Below are 6,992 nucleotides of genomic sequence, written 5' to 3' on the forward strand. Positions count from 1 at the left end.
ATATGCTCTTGCAATAGCTTGCTTATTTTTACCACAGCAAAAGTGGCTTGAAGTCATTGTAAAAAATATTCTAGTGCTTTCCCTCCTCCCTTTTTGTCTCATTTGCATATAAGCTTGAAAAGAGAATTTCTTTGGTAAAAAGAGTTTTAAAATAGATTTTATATCCTTTTGTTGAGTAGTAGTGGAGGACTTTTCTCAAATCAGGTGGAAACGACTTACCTATTTACAGTAGCAAGTGAGAAAAAAGCTGCAAAGTTTCTGCTAAGGAATTTGGGTTATGCCTCTGAGAACAAAGAGGAAGCAGTCATGTTAGCATTACTGAAGGCAAAACCAGCCTTCCATTTACCTGCATGGCGGTAGAGAGCAGTCTGATTTGCCAGTTATTCTGTAGACTATCTCAAATCCTTTTTGTCTGTTCCCATTTCACTAACAGAATTCAGAAGGAGCTGGCTGAAATAACCCTTAATCCTCCTCCTAACTGCAGGTAAGAAAAAAAATTTTGCTATTTTGATTTCTAAATTGTGGAAAGATATCAGGAGATGAATGTATTATCTTTGTATATAAGTGCAGCAGAAGAGGCTAGCCAGGCTACATTTGCTTCCTTGCAGCTTTGCAAGTGCATTAAACAAAAATTGCCTGGTGAATTAAATTAAATTAGGAGAAAAATACTCTTTAGCATGTATCATATATTCAGTACTTATTAATGTATTGATCTTGTGCTCCTTGCTGAGATTTGTTTGAGTGGTGTTGATTTTTCTGTTGTATTTCTATGGAATATATTTATTCACAAGTATTTTGTAGAAACTTGTAAAGTTTTAAGTTTTAAAGTTATTGTTTGTGTGCAATCTGAACTGACTTTCCAAATTTAGAAATTGCTGAATGTGGTGTCATAAAAATGTAAAAGCATTAAACAAGAGTATAGTTGTTTCTGTTTGATTTATTCAGTAACTTGACTTAAGGACAAATTTTATGTGCTAATCTATGGTTGTATTTGTTATTTTCTAGAAAACACATTGTTGAAATTATTTACATTTTAAGCAAATGTCCTAATGACTTGGGGAAATCCTTAGCAGTAAATTAATTGGAATTGTGAGAAAAATCACTTTCAGTGGAACTCAGAATAATTTAAGATTGGTTGACATAAGTTGTATTAAAAGTAGCTAGTTGATAATTTTTTCTCATTTTGTTCATTTTTGTCTTATATAGTGTCCTGTTTATTTTTGAATGGTGACTGTAGAGTTGATAAATTTTATCAAATTTAGAGAGCAATATTGTAAGTAATTTGCATAGAAGTATGTGCTCAAGAATGAGAGGGAAGGGATGCTAGAATTAAGGCAGTGTTAAGATTTGATATAAAAATGTTTTGGTGCTTAACCTGAGTTTTTGCTACAAAGTATGTTCTCGTGTTCATCAGAAGCATCTCTGAAGTCTACTTGAGACATAATAAGGCATAATCCATTTGTTGCTTATTGTGTGTGTTAACCAGATCCTCAGATAAGGTGATCTGATCCTGATTTATCCAGTGAATTAACAGTTTTGCTTATATTTGTAGCCGCAGCCCTTTCAGTTCAAAAAGGAGACATGAAAGTGAACTAACTATAAACAGAGTAGTATATCAGATCTCAAAATATTACTTAAAAAGTGTACTGTCCAATAATGTAGCCACTAGCCACATTCTGACTATTGACCAGGTTGTGGTTAGTTGAAAATGTGATATGTTATAAGTGTGAAATGCATACCGGATTTTGAAAACTTAGTACAAGTTGTAAAAGAATAAATATTTTAAAGATATTTATTACATGTTGAAATAATATTTGACATGTTTAATAAGTGTTTTAAAAGTTGTATTTTCATCCATTTTAGCATAGTTATTAGAAAATTCAAAATTATGTGTGTAACTTGCATTATAATTTTGTTGAACAGTATTGCTTTAGAGAAGAAGTAAATCAGTGTTTCCTTTTAGCCTTCTAAATGGTGTGTCAGATCTGTAGCCATTTAAGGAAGTCAAGTTAAATTTGCTCTATGGAAGAATCATTTAACTTGCAGAATAAAAATTCTGATTATTCCCATTACGAAAGATGTAAAGCTCTTTCAATTTAAAACTCACATGTCTTAAAATTGCATGTCAGGTCAAACATTTTTAAGGATTTCTGATGATTTTCTGCAAATGGCTTAAACCAGTGTATGAACATACATCTAGAGAGCATAGTAAACATACTGAATGCTCTCAGAGAAGTAATGTACTGGTGCATTTGATAAAGAAATCTGCTTTACGTGTTTAACGCAAGATTGTTTCAACAAGGTCACAGGATTATTTTAGATGGAGTAGAATCTTTCTGTGAAATAGAAAGTAAGTTTCACTTATGGTATATTTTTCTCTTTATATACCAGATTTAATTTAAGTTCATGAAATAATGCTTAACATTTAGTGATTTAACTAGTGAAGCAGTAAAACTTTGGGCTTGCTTGTGCACAATAGCATGGAATACTTATGTCTATTTTCTTTTGTTATGGTCTTTGGTGACTGTTGGCTATTGAAAAGGACATCTTTTAACTTCTCTAATCTGAGTTTCTTTGTGGCTGGGTAAGTGATTCAGGAAAAAAACAAATGTAAAATACAAGTTTCTTAGGAAATTAGAAGTTGTTTCTTACTACTTTGGCAAGAGACTTTTTTCCATATACTTCATATGTAAAATAATCCAGATGCTTTTGTGTGTCTTTGGATTCTTCTGGATAGAAAGTTTAGTTCTTGTAATTTTGATAGAAAAGCCTAAATTTGTATTATGTTTTTGCTTTCATGTCAGATAATGCAATAGATTGTGGTATTATATTCTTTTAACTCAGAGCTGCGTAAATGAGAATTTTAGCTTTATGATAGTTGTATTATTTAGATTGTTAATTTATGCTGTAATTAAAATGGGATTCCACAATCAGAAGTACATTTAGAATTTGTGGGTTAATATTGCTTGAGATCTTTGAAACCTAATACTTGCTACTTCCATGTGCAGTTATTTAATCAGATTTCATTTCACACTGCCTGTCCTCCTGGCAGGCCCAGGTCTTAGGGACTGGGGTGTGAAGACAAACTGGACCTGCTTCCCACCTCCCTCAGCAGTGGGCTGTTGGGGGCTCTAAGGCCTACAGTGCAGGAGGGGGTTGCTTGGGGCTGGGGTCAGGCTGGGGTCAGGAGGGTGGGGGTCACAGAGGCTGCTCTGGAGTTGGGACTTCCAGGCAGCTCAGGGGTCAGGGAAGCTGGGGTCAGCTGTGCCTAGGGTCGAGTTGCTGTGAGATCAGGAGAGACCTGGAGTCAGGAGGATCTGGGGCCACAGGACTGGGCTCAGAAGGTCTGAGGTCACTGAGGGTGGGGCCATAAGACTCCTGGGTCAGAGGGTCTACAGTGGGGGAGGCCTGGGATCCTGGCTGCCCTCTCCCCAGGTGCCCTCCCTGCAGGTGTCTCCAGGATGGCCTCACATGCCCAGTAAGGCAGGTTCAGGTCAGCAGAGGTGCCTCCAGGACTCAGGTAGAGCTGTGGGTGCAGTTGGGAGGTAGGGGCAACAGCACCAGAGGGGGGGGGGCCCAGCAGGACCCTGAGCACGAAAGGGTGAGTGATCCTAAGGGGCAGGGATGTGCCAGGGGATAGGACGAGGAGGTTACCTTCCGGCCTGCCCTTCAGGATCCGGGAGATGTGAGCCATGGAAGCCTTCACCCTCTGGCACAGCCCAAGTTCCAGGGGTTCCTCCAGTGGCAGACACTTCCCAGGGAACTGGAATAGGCCACGGGAGGGGGACCACTTGCGCTTTCTGCTGGCCGCAGCCTCCCCCAGCAGTGCCTCCAGGTCCTCCGGCTCCTCTGTGATCTCCAGGCCAGCTCGAAGGCCCAGCTCCCCTGGCCAGGGCCACGCAGCCTCAGGGAACTCTGCCAGCTCCTCCCCAGCCTCAGCCTCAGGAGAGGGCGGCTCTGGCTGCTCCCAGGGCTTGGGGACCCTCCTGAAGATCATGAACTCCAATGGGAGATACTTGATGTCATACAGGTCAGAGAGGTTGAGGTAGGCAGGATCCACCTCTGAAATGTCTAAGGACACAGTGTCGGCAGCCTCTGTATCCCCTGACAGGTCCCAGATCTGCACCAGGGACACCTGCCCATCTTGCTCCCACGAGGTCAGCTCTGGGGAAGCCCTCAGGGTAGCCCCTCTGGTCTCAGGCACTGGCCCCAAGTCGGCCTGGGGTTGAGGGCTTCCCACTGCAGCCTCGTCCTGCTCCTTGGAGGACTGGGATACGGCCCAGGCCATCCTGGCCCACAAGGGACCCTGTCCTAGCATGCCCCCTGCATCCCCACCAAAGGCAAAGGTACCATAGCCCGCCACCCCCGCATAGCCCCCACGGTACCCCAGGGAGAACTTCCGGGTGGTGGCCTGCTCCTGAGGCCTTGGTAAGGGGGGTGTTGGGTCAGGGGAATGGTCAGCCTCCGAGACAGGCTGCCAGTGTCCAGAGAAGGGCTGGACTCCATGCCTGTGGGGCAGGTTGGTTCCAGGGAGCTGGAGGAGCTGGTCCAAGGCCCCCCAGGTCGAGAGATGCTGCCAGGCTCCTTCTCAGAGCCTGGCGGGGGCTTGTTTGGGCTGGGCAGGGGGGCTCCAGAAGTATCTCCTTGACAGACCCTGGAGGCAAACAGCCATGAGTTTGTGGTGACAGTGGGCCACAGCCCTTTTGGGGGGCAGAACCCTGCTCGGGGTGACAAGAAGGAGCCTCCTGCCCCAGCCTGGACGACCCCGCTTGCTGAGCAGGCCCTGAGTCTCTAGCAGGTGATAGAGACAGATTGGGCCCTTTCAGGGGCTTCTGGTCTCTCCCACCAGCCTCCCCTGTGGAGGCTGTGGGAGGGCACTGTCCTTCACTGCAGGCCTCACTCAAGGGGCTGATGGCACTTGGAGGGTCTTGGTCCAGGGAGTGGCTACGGCTGGGGGCCTCACGGGCAGGATTCTAAAAATCCTGCCAGAAGTTACAGAAAAAAACGTGTGACATCTTATGGATGAGTACATGCATTGTAAGTTAAACAGTAGAACACATTGGTGTTCAAGTTCTTACAGGCATGACATTAAGCACCTTGCAGCAGAACAACAAGCTGTAGGTAAATTCTTCTCCATGACATTGTCACCTGTTTCTTTAGTAGAACTGCATAAGCATCTCAATAAAGTTCAGAATGAATGCACATTTAATTAAGGATGACAGTAATTTTTATGTAGTTTTTTTATCTGCCATCATTAGAAATGTAATTAATATATAATTTTCCTACAATAAATATAACATTAGAATTTCAACTATTTTGCAGAAATATTATTCCAGTCTCATCACAGTGAAAACTTTAGTAAACTTTGTATTATCCTTAAAACATTTTATAAATATTATGCTAATTCAATATTAATAAGAGATCAGTCTAGTTTATATTTTTCCCTAAAAATGGCATTTTAAAACAAAAGTGCATATTTATACCTACTTCCATCTTATTTTCAGATGTGCATCTATAAGAAAAAGTGGATTTTTGTGAAAAGGAATAAAAAAATACTTTTTTGTTAGCTTACAATGTATACTATGCAATTTTCAAAGAACACTGTGAATTATGTACACATTAAATACATATAATCATATATGTAAGTATTTTAGTGTATATATATACATACACACAATATAAAGCAATGTTGTGATGTTCTAGAACAGAAGTATCTAGGGAGTTCTTTCAGATTTCCTTACACTAAATTCTAAGTTGCCAAGCTAAAATGGATGTATTTCTCTCAATACAGCATAAACTAATAGAAATAAAGAAAACTATGATTTCTAAATTAATTTAAAAACTACCTGTTGTGTTACAAAATGGCAAGGTTGGGGCTGGGATTGTGGCTCAGCGGTAGAGTGCTCGCCTAGCATGGGCAGGACCCGGGTTCGATCCTCAGCACCACATAAAAATAAAGGCATTGTGTTGTGTCCATCTACACCTAATAAAATAAATATTTTTAAAAAATAGCAAGGTACTAAAATTAGAATTCAAATTCATATCTGTATATATTTTCAAATATTTGAGCTCTTTTCATTTTTGCACATGAGTCCAAAATAACAATGAAAATACCTAAATCCACACCGTACTAGCCAAAATTTTCACAATATCTAATTACATACTTATTCTATCCAGATTCCATGGTAACTCTTGGCAATAACTAAAAGTGTTTCTAGTAGTAGTAGTAATAGTAGGTAAATGTTATTTTTTTAAAATCCAAAATTATTTTTTCAGTTTGTAATTTCTTTATGATTTATTTATTATTTCTACCCATGTGGGGTTAAGAGTTATGTGACAGAGCAGCCCTGAATGGAGCTATGTAAGTTTCCTGGAAGTTACGTAACAAAATACCACAAACTGTGTAGCTAACAAAAGACATTTATTCTCTCAAAATTCTAGCTGTCAGAATCTGAAATCAAGGTGTGAGCAAGGCTGTGCTCCTTCTGAGACTATGGATAAAATCCATCTGTTTCTCTTCCTAGCTTTGGTGATAACCATTAATCCTCTTCAATTTTTGTCAGCTTGAAGCTGCCTCACTCCAATCTGCTTCTGTTCTCACAGGTCCCTCCATTCCCATTATCTTATATATAAGTCCTTCAAGCATATTGTTTCAGGGGCAACATTAATTCCCTCATGTTTACTGCAAGTAATAAAAACATAATGGATTTTACCATCTTAGCCATTATTATAGACTGACAGATTAATTTTGTTCAAATTATAATTTAAAATAAAGAACTTACAAGAGTGACAGGCTTATTGCGTATTTTATTTTACAGTCCCAAGCTCTATTAAGTATCCCATTTTGTAATGCCATTTGAACATTCTTAAGTTAGATATGCAAATAGTTGTTTTGTATTAAAATATGCTGGTATTTTAAATCTATAATTTTCAGTTAGGAATAAATTTTCTTAAATGATACTTAAAAAAAATCAAATAGTAATTCCTTTAAA

Source organism: Spermophilus citellus (genome assembly GCF_964194105.1).
Source record: "Spermophilus citellus genome assembly, chromosome: 1".
Classification (NCBI taxonomy): domain Eukaryota; kingdom Metazoa; phylum Chordata; class Mammalia; order Rodentia; family Sciuridae; genus Spermophilus; species Spermophilus citellus.